The sequence below is a fragment of the Typopeltis vanoorti genome, chromosome 1, assembly GCF_054136105.1.
Source record: "Typopeltis vanoorti isolate ZY-2024b chromosome 1, IOZ_Tvanoo_1.0, whole genome shotgun sequence".
Classification (NCBI taxonomy): Eukaryota; Metazoa; Arthropoda; class Arachnida; order Uropygi; family Thelyphonidae; genus Typopeltis; species Typopeltis vanoorti.
In genome coordinates, this window is record NC_143549.1 from 140,149,904 (window position 1) to 140,164,454 (window position 14,551).

Genomic DNA, 14,551 nt, shown 5'->3' on the forward strand with positions numbered 1-14,551 from the left:
CCAGCACATGTGCACAGCATTCCTGCCATGCAGTGAAATCTGTTGCTGTTAAACATGAACCCACTTGAATGACATACAAAAAGGCATTCTCTGTAGTGACCATCTTGGTATCCCAAGTTTTACTGCTGTTCGTCGTTGCCTGCATTTCAGAGATTGTAACGCTTGCTCCAGCACACCCCTAGTTCTCATTTCTGTTAACAGTTTGTGGCCTCCCCAAATGTCCTTTGCACTGCAGTAAAACACTCCCAGTACATCATAACCTCTCGATTAAAGCAATGATGACAATTACTTGGGGCAAGCTTAAGGAAACAATGAAAAAATTGCTCACAAATATGTAGGCTTGGACCACTTCCTCTACCAATTCTGTATGAATGAAAATAACGGTCAACAATAAACATTTTTTATTCTAACGTTGTCAACAACATTGCTACACTAAATGTAATGACGTAGACTCACATGCCCTATTAAGGTGTATCCAGTCGAATGGAGTGTCGAAGTTCAGTACTTTTTTTTGTGCGTGGCTATACCGTACTAAAAATTCTGTTTGTCTATGCTACAATTCAACTTACTCAGGATTGATCATAGAAAGGCTTAAACATTCTCTGTTCAAAGACTAGGATCGAACTTGCAATAGCCTTTTGAGAATGAGAACCAGACGTTGTGGAGGAAGGACAGATCTTCATAGATATTTCTGTGGTGATCTACAACTGGATAAAAATGTCATTTTCACAGGGCTACACAGGTTACGTTACTAAGGATTGAAGTATCCTATTTACTAAATTCACACCACACATCATATGCAGGCATGATTCTCTAAGAAAAATGCCCAAGGCTGATAATTCCAAATAGAAAAAATAGTTTCTGCTCTCTGAGATATTTTATTTATAGTTCAAAACGTGCATAACATCATATGTATATTTAATCTGGTGCATCATCAAACCAAGCAGAAAACCCATTTTAATTTACCCTGCATATTAAAGGTTTCCATCAGTAGAGCTACATTTTTTTCTGCATTTGCTAAAAATGTTTATTTACAATTGTATTTTCTCAATTAAAATTGATGCGTGAATGATATATATAAACACTGCAGATATGTACACCACAAAAATTCCTGTTACCCAGTGGACCAAGCTAAAATATTTGTTTTCAGATAAAATTACAACGGTTTGCCCCCTGCCCCCAAATTTCTACCTCCAGTATAAGTAAATAGGAACTGATTTATTCAAAAGTTATTTTTGAAGTCATGTAATTTTCTGAAAAAAAAAAATCTGATCATAACTCTGGATGTTCCCGTAATCTCTTCTGCTGGAATGGATTAGAACAATCATACCGTTAAGTAATGGCTCATACAGAACTGTCCCACAACGAGGAGACATTACTTAATGGCATAATAAGAGCATCCAAACATCTTTAAATATCGAAACAAAAATTTGATTAGTTTTTGAAAAATCAGTAAATTGAAATTATACTATAGAAGGGTCTTTCATTTGGTTGCCTAGTGCTATGGATATAAAATGTCATAGAACTATGCTACTAATAGATGAAGTATTATTATTTTATTTTTATTTTTTTTTTTTTAGCTAAGGCAATTGATATGAAGTTATTCGCTGCTATATACAAGTAGCCCAGTCATGAAGATACGTCAAGTGCAAACTATGTTTGCCTATGCTTCAATAAAGAATAAAATCCAGAATATAACTTCTTAGCATCTTTAATCTATACTACTAAATTTCATTTTACTTCGTGTTGCTTGCATATGTGCTACAATTTACATTGTATTTCTCTGAGATAAAATATTGGAAACAGTTTAAGTTCTTTCCCTGTAGAGGGCGCCAAAATCAGGACTCTAGTCTTTGTGTTGCTGCTACAATTTTGTTTAAGTACACCATGTTGTTTTAGTCTCGCGTATTGTGACAAACAGTGTTTTTGTGCTCTGAAGATGCTGGTTATAATACCAGCGAAATATCAGCATCAAGTTAATAAATTTATTATTTACTTAGTTTCTGTGTTCTATTATACCGTTAAAATAATAAACATGTTCGACGAACAAATTGATGAAATGTTTATAATTGATGGTAATTATTATGGGGGATTTCAACTATGGTAACATTGATTGGAAGGAGGAGAGGACACATGTGAGGAAAGAAATGGATTTTATTCAATTATTAAGGGATAACTATCTGAAACAGCATGTAATTGAAAATACTAGGGGTGTGAGAGTGCTTGACCTGGTAATAGCATCTCACAATTTGACTGTAATGAATATGACCATGTTGCCACCTATTGGTGAGAGTGATCATTAGGTCTTGACCTGGGAGGTGGCTAAAGGTGTGAAAGTTGCGATTAAGACAGGGTATATGTGGAATTACCGTGCTGGCAAGTATGACAAGCTTAGGAGATTGCTTGGATCAGTGCCATGGCATGTACAACTGCAAGGGCTGGACGTCGATAGAGCATGGGAAGTGATCAAAGAGAATTTACAGGAGGTTATGGCTGATTGTATACCTAAGGTCCGAATAGTGAAACAAGGAGGGGTTAAATGGATGAATAACACCATTAAGCTTGAGCTGCAAAAAAAGAAACAACTATGGAGGGAATTTAAAGAAATGGGTGACCTGCAGGCACACGAACGGTATAAAGTACAGGCCAGAAGGGTAACGAGTGTGGTAAAAACAGCAAAAGCCGATTATGAAAGGAAACTAGCTATGCAAGCAAAAGAGAATCCCAAACAGTTCTTTCAATATGCTGCAAGCAAGAAAAAACTGTACATGGCAAAATGATTTTAAGGAATGACGATGGTAAAGAGTTCACTGAACCAGTCGATATAGTGGAGTTACTGAGTGCGCACTTTGCAAAAGTATATCATCCAGGTGGTGACGTTGAAAAAATGAAGGAACCATTAGTTTATATGGGAATTGTGATGAATGAAGTGGAGGTGAATAGTCTATTACAGAACCTTAATGTGAATACATCTGTGGGATTGGATGGTATACCGGCACGGGTCTTGCATGAAGCGGCTAATGAATTATCAGTGCCCTTGACCATGTTGTTTAATCTGAGTCTCAGGTCTGGCTTAGTCCCGAAGGCGTGAAAAGAGGGGAAAATAGTTTCACTGCATAAAGGAGGATTCAAGACTATGGTTGCAAATTACCGACCGATCAGCATATCAGGAGTCGTTGTCAAGCCTTGGAGAAAGTAGTCAAGGGAAAAATACAGGAATGGATTGATGAAAATGAGATACTGTACAGAGGACAGCATGGCTTTGTGAAGGGTAGATCATGCCTCAGTAACTTGCTCAAGTTTTATAACAAGGTGACGGCTGAACTGGATAAGGGAAATGGGTTTACAGTGATACTGATGGACCTGGCAAAGGCGTTTGACAGGATACCACATGGAATTCTAATCCGTAAACTACAACATATGGGAATGGATATAGGGTTGGTAAGATGGATAGCTGGGTGGTTGATGGAGAGATATCAAAGAGTAGTTTATTCAGGAGCAGAGTCCAAAAAACGGCCTGTGACTAGTGGTGTGCCACAGGGTTCTGTTCTTGGACCACTGCTGTTTAATCTGTTCATTAACGATATAGGGAAGGGTCTAAGTGGGACAGTTCATTTGTTCGCTGATGAGGTAAAGTTGGGTAGGGCGATAGTGAATGCAGATGTCAAAGTCTTGCAAGATGACTTAGATAGATTGGAATTCTGGACTAAGGAGAATGGATGTCAATTTAATGTGACAAAATGTAAGGTTATGCATTTCGGAGTGAAAAGATTAGCAGCAGTATACCACATTGGTGGAACTGTACTCCAAGAGATTGATGAGGCCAGGGACTTGGGAGTGTTGGTGGATAGGGAGATGAAGTTTAGGGGGCACATTGCGAAAGTAGCTAAATCAGCTCATCAACTCACTTGGTTGTTGAAAAATACCTTGACGAGCAGAGAAAAACAAGTTATTGAACCTCTGTACCGAGCCCTGATAAGACCTCATCTCGACTACTGTGCCCAGATTTGGTCACCTCGGTTCCTTCTTGATGGGGAGGAGGTTGAGAGGATCCAGAGGCGAGTGACTAAGATGATAGCAGGTCTATGGAATGAACCATATGAGAACAGGTTGAAGATTTGTGGGTTGCAGAAACTAGTTGATAGGCGAAAAAGGGGAGATATGATTGAGACATTCAAATTGCTAAAAGGATTCTATAGGATTAATTCAGATGATATTTTTGAGATCAGGACTGGTGGTGGGAGAACTAGGGGACACCCATGGAAGCTGGGCAAGAGCGTGGTTAGCAGGGGTGTTAGAGCTGGGTTCTTTACTTTTAGAGTGGTAAATGAGTGGAATAAGCTGCCAGAGTCGGTTGTGGGGGTTATGACAGTGAGCGAGTTTAAGGCAAGGTATGATAGATACTGTGAGAATGTTGAACAGCTATGTGAACATGATGTTTAGGGCCTCCCTCGATGAGTCTAAGGACTCCTGGAGTAGCCCGTAATAATAATAATAATAATAATAACACATAAGTCTGTCCACACGTTTAAGGATTCTTCACGGAGACGATATCGTACGCAAGACACGACGATATGGTAAGTAGAAATTGGCGCGGGAACTAAACAGGTTAGCCTTCTTAAAGAGGTGCCGAGACACCAAATTAATACCGAACTGTTTTAAAATCAAAAACAGGTTCCACTCGGCCAAAGCCCAACGCATCTATAAACGAGCGAGTGTAGCGCTTTTACGCGAACAAATTAACACCCTCGCCGGGAATTAGCACAAGCAAATACAACCATCAGCGCCTTACGAGAATCACTGCATAATATTCTAAATACGGAACTTTGGCAGATCTTAGAGAACATCACCGACGCAACGGCAAAAAAAGAATTCGACAGAGTCAAAAACCGGCACCAAAAGATGTTCGAAAATCTACAACGGAACACCATACAACGACCGCAATTACAACAAGACCTCGTCGTCGTGAATCTATCGTCACTCACCTTAAGCAAAGAAGCCACGACTGCTTTAAGTCGAGGGCACAACTTTGCCATAACTCCCAAGCAAGTTCCAAAAGCCGAAATAATGGCGTCCATCGAACGAAGAATTTACGACCTGCCTCCAACAATAGCTAACAACATACGTTTAGATGTGGCCAACATCCTAATCAAGTCCAAGCCTCCCAAAAATAATATCCCACATAAGGAATTCATTGCTATAAAAGAGCTACACAACAACAGCCAGATTACCATAACAAAAGCAGACAAAGGAAATGCAACCGTGGTGATGGACACAACTGAATATGAAAACAAAATGCACACACTATTACAAGATCAGTCAACATACAAAATTATAGATCGCAATCCCACCAACACACAAAAGAATAAGGCACGAAAATTATTAAAAAAAGTCACTTCCTGGCCCAAAGACAGTTAACAAACTCAAACCCTTCCATGTTAGAACACCGAGGATCTATGGATCACCAAAAATTCACAATCCAGGCACACTCCCTACACCCAATTGTGGACAGTATAAATAGTCCCACATACAAACTGGCTAGACATTTAGCGAAGCTACTAGCCACTCTCACTAACAATTCTCCCTCCTTTATCAAAAATTCGGCACACCTAAAAAGCATCTTACAACACCTCACCCTAAAAAGCTCAGACTTAATAGTAAGCTTTGACATCACTTCTCTATTCACAAATGTACCACTAATAGAAACCCTCAATCTACTGAAGTCACACTTCCCCCCTGATATATTTGAACTATTCAAATTCACAATACATGCAGGATATTTCACGTGGAAAGGAAAATATACAAACAAATTGATGAGACAGCCATGGGCTCCCCCCTTTCCCCCCCGTAGCCAACTTTTACATAGAACACCTGGAAAAACAAGCAATCAATACAGCCACTCTCAAACCAACACTTTGGCTACGCTATGTTGATGATGTGCTTGCTATTTGGCCACATGGCCCTGAGACATTGAAAACATTCTTAGTCCATTTAAATAGCCAACATCCAAAAATCCACTTTACTATGAAACTGGAAGCCAACAACTGTCTGCCCTTCCTGGATACACTCATCACATGTCTCCCAGATGGTTCCTTATCAGTTTTCAGAAAACTCACACATACAGGCAGATACTTACACAAACAATCACACCATCATCCTTCTCAACAATATGGCATATTAAAAACGCTAACCCATAGAGCGAGAGCAATCTGTTCCAATGACAAGGCTCTTACTGCTGAACTGACTCACTTACGCCACACCTTCTTGCCCAACGGCTACAATCCACAAAAAATAAACAAAATACTAAACACTCCTAAGAAACCCCTCCCACCATCCACCACAGAGAACTACAACAAAACAGTCACCATCCCTTACATTAAAGGCACATCCGAAAAGATCTCAAGAATTCTCAATAAACATAAACTACGCACTACATTCAGACCATGTAGCAAATTAGCCACCCTCATCCGCTCACTCAAGGACAGCATTCCTCCTTTATCACATCCAGGAGTCTACCAAGTACCCTACTCATGCAATCAAGCCTACTACGGTCAAACAGGAAGAACTGTGAATATCCGCATCAGCGAACATAAACGATACGTCCGGAATTATCATTCTGGGAAGTCGGGCCTAGCAGACCATGCTCTGGATACCCCTGCACACAGGATCAACTGGAAAAACACAAAAGTACTACAGAGAAACCCATATAAATCAGAGAGATTGTTCTTAGAGGCAACAGAAGCCCTAAAACACTCCAAATCTCAACAAATATGGCTGTATTAACTTGCCGAAGATCTGGGAGACAGTCATATTATTAAGAAAAAACTAGCACTTTTCTAGGACTCTAGTAATATATGATATCGTTTTTTTTTTTCAGATAGAGGGCGCCAAAATCAGGACTCTAGTCTTTGTGTTGCTGCTACAATTTTGTTTAAGTACACCATGTTGTTTTAGTCTCGCGTATTGTGACAAACAGTGTTTTTGTGCTCTGAAGATGCTGGTTATAATACCAGCGAAATATCAGCATCAAGTTAATAAATTAATTATTTACTTAGTTTCTGTGTTCTATTATACCGTTAAAATAATAAACAACATGTTCGACGAACACATAAGTCTGTCCACACGTCTTTCCCTGTAGTGTTTTCGCTCTAGCATAAGGTCTACCCAGCAGCTCAAATTCAACAGATAAGTAGTGAATGTTATTATAATAATAAACTAATGGCTTCTATTTCAGAAGTAAACGTATCCACTCTCTAGTCAAATGGCTGGGGGTTTGAATCCCGCTGTGGGCATGGATGTTTGTGATTGTCTGCGAAGATACTAGTGTTGGTGGTCGGCAGTAGATGGCATTGGTGTAGATGATGAAAGTAGTTGCAGTTGGTGGAGACTTGAGTTGTAGAACAGGTACCCTCCCTCGATGAGTCCTTGGACTCCCTGGAGAGATTATGTAATCATAATAATTCCTTTATAGGGAAATGAGGACTATTAATGACATCTAGCTTTTGGAGTCTGAGTGAACAGTTATATCTTCATTGGTAGCCAATCAGAAAGTTGATCATTGATTATCACTAATAAGCAGCAACTCATGAAGAGACAGGCAAACAAGTGCTGTCATCTCTTGGCATTTAACGCTAACAAAAATCCTGTGTAGCTCAGTGGAAGTGACACTTGCATTCTCTGCACTAGGCTGCCTGATGATAGACTTCAAGTCTAGTCGCCGAATGGAGGAACTTTTTCTAAACCTATCTTCGACCAGTTTCCGAGTTAGTCGATCTCTGGCACAGGCAAGCGGGTTTTTCGAACTGTAAACTCAGAAAAATTGACTGTAGTACCCACATTGTTTCAGACAGTAACATATCCTGTTAGGGTTAGGTACCAAGAGATGGCAGCACTTGTTTGCCAGCCTCTTTATCTGTGGCTGCTCTAATTAGTGAGAGACATAGACCAGCTATCTCTGATTGGCTACTGGTGGAGACTGAACTGCCCACTCAGTCTCCAAAAGCTAGATAGGGTATAAAGGTCTCACCTATACTCTATAAGAGAATAAAAGGCATTAGCTGATTTATTTATTTTTATCATCAACCAGTTCCCGAGTTAGTTGATCTCTGGCATAGGCAAGCGTTTTTTTTTCTCCCAGATACTCAGGTTTTTCGTCACCGGGAACTCAAGAAAATCGACCATTGAACCCACATCACGAGGTGGTGTCAACATTCTCCCTTAAGACTAATACATTTATTCCAGCGATGCTCCAGCACCATTTCCCGTTTCTGTAGTGGTTCTCAGTAAGATCTGCAAAATACCCTTCTACAACTGCAATCACCTCTTGATTCGAAGAAAAACGCTGCCCAGTGAGGAAGAGTTAAGATTTGGGAAGAGACAGAAGTCAGAGGGAGCCAAATCTGGAGAATAGAGTGGATATTCCAACAATTCATAGTGCAGATCCCTTAATTTTCCCATTGCCAAAACACCTGTGCTGATGAAAGATGATTTTTTTTCTTCTGCAAACGGGGTCTTTTCTCAGGAATTTTTTTTTGTATAGTCTGGTTGAAAGATCGTAATAATATTCCCCAGTTATTGTTTTACCCTTTTCAAGATAATTAATAAACAAAATGCATTTAGTATCCCAAAACACCGATACCATGACTTTTCCTGCTGATGGAACCAACTTTGTCTTCTTTGGCACTGAACAACTGGCTTTTGTCCACTGTTTTGATTCTGGCGTGTAATGGTGAATCCAAGTCTCGTCCATAGTAATAAATCGATGTTAAAAAAGTTTTATTGTTAAGATGCTCCAAGCACTGTTCAGATTTTCATGCGAGTCCGTTTTTGATCTGCTGTAAGTGCAGCACCCATCTTGCACAAACGTTTTCATTTGCAATTCTTCATGCAAAATATATCCTACACGTTCTTTTGAAATGTCTATAGTCTCAGCAATTTCACGCATTTTGACTTGACAGTCATCCAATCGTACACTTGATCAATGATTTCTGGTGTTGTTACACTTTTTTGATATCCTTCACGTGGATCATCTTAGGCTGGTATGGCCATGCTTAAACTCGGCAGCCCATTTCTTAATCGTTGAAAATGAAGGAGGAGTGCCTAAAACTTGTATAAACTTCAAATGAATTTCTTTTGCCGTTAAACCTTCTTTTACAAAGAATTTTATAACCATAACCACGATACTTAATTTTATCCATTTCAAGGGATACAGACAACACTTTTGCTTCAGACAGCTGTATAAAATAAACTACTTTATAGAATGACTTGCAATTTCACATGGATGCTTATGACAGATGTACCAAATTAGAAAAAAAATCTTACCGATAGTGTTGCCATCTATGGTCAAGGTCGAGAACTTTTCAGGCCACCCTCGTATTTCATACAGCACTGAATGTTATAAGACAAAATCCTCTAATGCATGTTATTCCTCTGGGGAAGTAAGTGGAGATTCTTTGGCTCTTGAATAATTTTATTTTTTAAAAAAACTGTAAGTCTTATTCTTCTATAGGGAATAGGCAAGGTCGTTTTAGTCCTAACTCTTTGAAGACAGGGGGATATTCAAATGCCACAGGTAGCCAATCATAGATAGCTGGTCCATAGCATGTGGTCAAAAGAGAGGGGGCCATCAAATGTCATTATCGTGTAGGCCAAAATCCTGTTTACTCTCTGAAATAGCTTATAGAATAGATTTTTTGAGTTTCAGGAAGTAAAAAACCACTTGCCTATTCCAGAGATCAACTAACTCGAAGAAAGGCATAGAAAAAGTTCCTCTAGTCAAAGACTAGAATCGAACTTAGAATTAGCTCTTTCTTCGGGTGGCCTACTGTGGATGCATAAACCACTTCCACTGAGCTACATAGACATGTAACTTTTTGAATGGGGAAAAAAAAAAAAAAAAATCAGTTCATGCCTTTTATTGCCTTATAGGAAATAAGCAAGGCCTTTTAATCCTATCTAGCATTCAGAGTAGGCAGTTCAATCTCAACTAGTAGCCAATCACAGATATCTGGCCCAGACGAGATGGGAAAACAAGTGCTGCCATCTCTTTGTACATAACCCTGACAGGATATGTTTTTGTCTGAAATAATATGGGTTCTACAGTCAATTTTCTTTAGTTTGTGGGAGAAAAAAATCCCCTTGCTCATGTTGAGATCGATTAAGACAGGAACCGTTCGAAAAAAAATTTTCAGTAAGAGTTCCTCTAGATAGCGACTAGAATTGAACTCATGGCACAATCTCTTGGAGTGATATAGCACCGTGGATGGTACAAGTTACTCTGAGCTACACAAGTGCCATTCTTAAAATCAAAATAATTTTTTTTTCTGCCCATATGAATCAAAAGGAGATAAAATATTAACAATATGTATAAAATAAGAGGAAAAAGAAAAATTGACTGAATTAAAGCAAAAACTGAAATTAGCCGAAAGAGAATAAAAATATCAAACACGATTAAGTCAAGGCACCTGGTCAGAATGCCACAAGAGAGGCTTCCCCAGCAGGCCCTCTTTGCCAAGCCAGAGGGTGGGAGGCCAAGGACTTGCTGGATAGATTATATCCAAAACCTTGGGTGGACACGTCTGGGAATCCCACCAGAACACCTGAGCTTGGTGGCTGAGGATCGTGACCATTGGAAGTCCCTCTTGCAGCTGCTGCCTCCACAACCCAATTAGGAAAGGTGGGCCTTGAAGATGGATGGATGGAAGTCATATCAAGAATGATATAAAAGTACCAGCAGAAACCTGAACTGAAATAAGTGAAAAAATGGTTTAATGAAGAAAAATGACAAAAAAAAAAGTAACTGGCTTAATAACCTATCTATATTCATGCTGCTTAGAGACACAAAGGGAGAGCAAAAAGAACCCAGTAAAACAATCAGATGACAAAAACAAAATATTTATAAAAATAAACAGATTTAAGAAATCGAGAATTTATGTTAAATAATTACACAAATTTTTCTATGAAATTAGATGCTAAAAGGAAAGGTCCACATATGAAATCAATACCTGTGATTCAGAAATAACAAAGGATCAGGTATTGAGGGAATAATAATTGCACTCGTCAAATATATGGGTAGCTGAATAGAAGCTAAATAAACACAAACTAATAAATTTCATATAGGGAAACAAAGAGATATAGTCTGGGTGGAATGTATCGCTAATGACACTAAAATATATTAGAAATGAAGCAAAAATGAATGTAAAATTTACAGAGCATTTTGCTTCTGTCTACAAGTTAAAAAATTTAATATATTATAGTAAAAAGAATTATGCCGAATAAAACTGGTGAATATCAAGAGGGATTCTGATGAAAAAAAGATTTGCAGTTTGACTAGATTTGCACAGTACAAATTTCAGAGGGGGGGGGGAGAATATTATCCTTTTTACAGTGGTTTCCATAAATTAAGCAACAAAGCTAAAAATCCTAATAACTCAGGAGCAAAGGGGGAAAATATCTGAAAGTCAGGTAGTACGTTTTGTAAAAGTGACAATCTGGTTACTGTGTACAAATGAATGGCTCTGTCAGCATTATATGCAAGTGATCCATATTTAAAACAGAGTATTTTGGAATGATTTTTCCATTTCGTGGTTCTGGAGGGAGAAGTGACATTTCGTGATAGCAAAATTCTTGGACATGGCATCTTTTAACATGTCACATCCAAGAGAACTTTTAACCGACGAATTCAGGTACCAGTATTAATAAAGACTAGGGGTCTGCAAATCAGGTGAAGATAGACAGATGGTAGCATGCGAGTCCTTCCGTGGTTCCTGCAGTATGGGACAAATTCTACCAGTCACAAAAACAGCATCTGGAAGATACAGGAAGGCCACCAGCTAAAACTGCAGTGGGGAACGATATATCCAATTATATATCTGCTCGAAATAGCATTGCTGTCCCGAATCAGCTATGATCTGACCTCATGTCTGCAGCAGAAGCTTTGGAATCTGCTTCCACTGTGCACAGAGAGCTTTGTGAAGGTGGTCTATATGCTGGAAAACTGGAATTCTGTATATCTATTCCTTCACCACAGGAGAGAGAGAGAGTGAAATGAGTCAGGCTCCATATCAAATGAACCCAAGACCAATGGGTGTGTGTGTGGGGGGGGGGGTATTGTTTACACACTTGTCCAATTTGGTCAATAAAGCAATACCAGGAGTGTTCTGATCTGAAGAGAACCAGGAATGTATTGTCTTCCTTCAAATATCCTTGAACGACACTTATGGAGTTAGTGTAATGGTTTGGGGAGGTATCTCGTTAGGTGACCTCACTGACCTATATGTGCTTCCAACGGGAACCATGAATGCTACCTGCAACTTATAGTCAAGGTTCTGCCACTATGTTCATTCATATGCATCTTCTGTTCACTGTTGACTAAACATTTCACCTATCAGTTGTGATTGGGGAGACATTCTACAAGACGGTAATGCTCGTCTTCACCGAGCAAAGTGCGTGGACCAATATCTTCAGGAAGAGACTACTGTACATGTGGACAAGCATCTCCGTCTTGTAGAATGCCTCCCATCACATCGAGCATCCCAAACATGCTCAAGGTAGGTAGATGAATTGCTGCTCTCAATCCCTCCGCAAAACTTTGAGGCACTTAGAAAAGCTTTGCAGGAGCAATGGTTATTACCCGAGCTTAAAGACACCATTATAAACAGTAAGAAACATTGTTTCTTACTAAGAGATAGATTGTATTCCTTACTGAGGCACTTTGACAATTTTTAACCATGACCATGTGTTACTGAATTACCTGAGCTTAAAGACACCATTATAAACAGTAAGAAACATTGTTTCTTACTGAGAGATAGATTGTATTCCTTACTGAGGCACTTTGACAATTTTTAACCATAACCATGTGTTACTGAATTAAACTAACTTTTTATAGGAGTTTCTTCTCACCCCATAGATGATTTTTATGCAATTCAGAGAAAAGCATTCTGCTTTTCTCTGAATTGCATAAAAATTCATCATACAATTTTTGAGTTATCATTTTTCCTTGTTCATTAATTTATAGAAACCAATGTATCTCGACCTATCATCTCTGGAGTAAATACAAATATTTTTAGAGAAGCTGGTGAGAACTCGTATACAAAAATAGGAGGACGAATCAAATATTCTTTGCAAGGAACAGCATGAGTTTACTAAACAAAAGTCATTTCTGAGCAACTATCTCATTATTTTTATATTTTTATAATAATGATTATAATATTTTATAAGTTTACGGCTGAGTTGGATAAATGAAATGGATATACTATATGCCGTTTGAACTTTGGTAAGGCATTTGATAGGATACCACATGACAGGTTGTTGCATAAACTATAGAATACATGACGTGAATATATACACTATAAGCTTGGATAATGGGTGGCTGACATACTACATCAGAATTGATACATGGGAGATTTAAATCTACCAGATTTAACTTGACCAGCAGTGCACCCCAGGGAACAATCCTTGGACTGTAGTTGCTTAATCTATACATTAATAATATTGGATTGGAAAAGGACTGGCAAGATATCTTCAGTTTCAGAAATACTGATGATACAAAGATAGGCAGAGCAATCAGAGATGCTACTACAGGGTGATTCGAGTAGGCTGGAAGTGTGGGCAAATGATAATGACTATCAATTTAATGTCAGTAAGTGTCAAGTTATGCACTTTAGCATAATGTGATATCCAACTGCATATTATTGGTGAGATTTATGCATACAGTAACTGACGAGGCTAGATATCATGGAGTTACGGTGGATAAAAAGTTGAAGTTCAATAGTCGCATAGCAAAAATTGCGAATACAACTAAAAGAATAATTGCGATGTTGAAACAAACATTGACATATGATATGGAAATCATTTTTGCCTCTTTACAAGGCATTGATACGACTGCACTTGGACTCCTATGCATATTTCGTTTCATGGGTTTCTAAGGGATAATAAAGCTGTAGAAAGGCTGCAAGGAAGTGTTACAAAGATGATATCGAGATTATGGAATATAGATTACCAAGATAGATTGAGAGTATGTGGACTGAAGACACTGGTAGATAGAAGAAAGAAGGGTGATATGATAAAGGTCTAGATCTATAAAATTTTTCATTATATGGAAAGTGGAAAAGGACAAAGTGACATCCATGGAAGTTAATTCTGGTGTAGAGGCTTAAGTGCTGTGAGGACATCATATCACTCTGAAAGTAAAATCAAGAAAGTATGCACTGAAGAAAGACCACTGTGTGGTCTTTCTTCATCGTTATATTTTACAATATTGATATATTCCTGTAAGCATAACTAGTTTATTCAATACAGTTGATTTTATACATTTTATCATTTTATTTTCATAGTGCATTTTATGTAGCTGATTTTGTATTGTTTTTCTGTCAATAAATGGTTTCATTCAATGCTTTTGTTTCAATAAAGTAGTTTTTCAGTTTTTTTCCCTTTGATTTCCACTTTCTTCGTGCCCCTCATAGGTTGAGAATCACTGTGTAAAAATAATCATAATTAAAATTCTGAATATTTTTACGTATTGCTTATGTTAGTATGTTTATTAGTTTTGTTT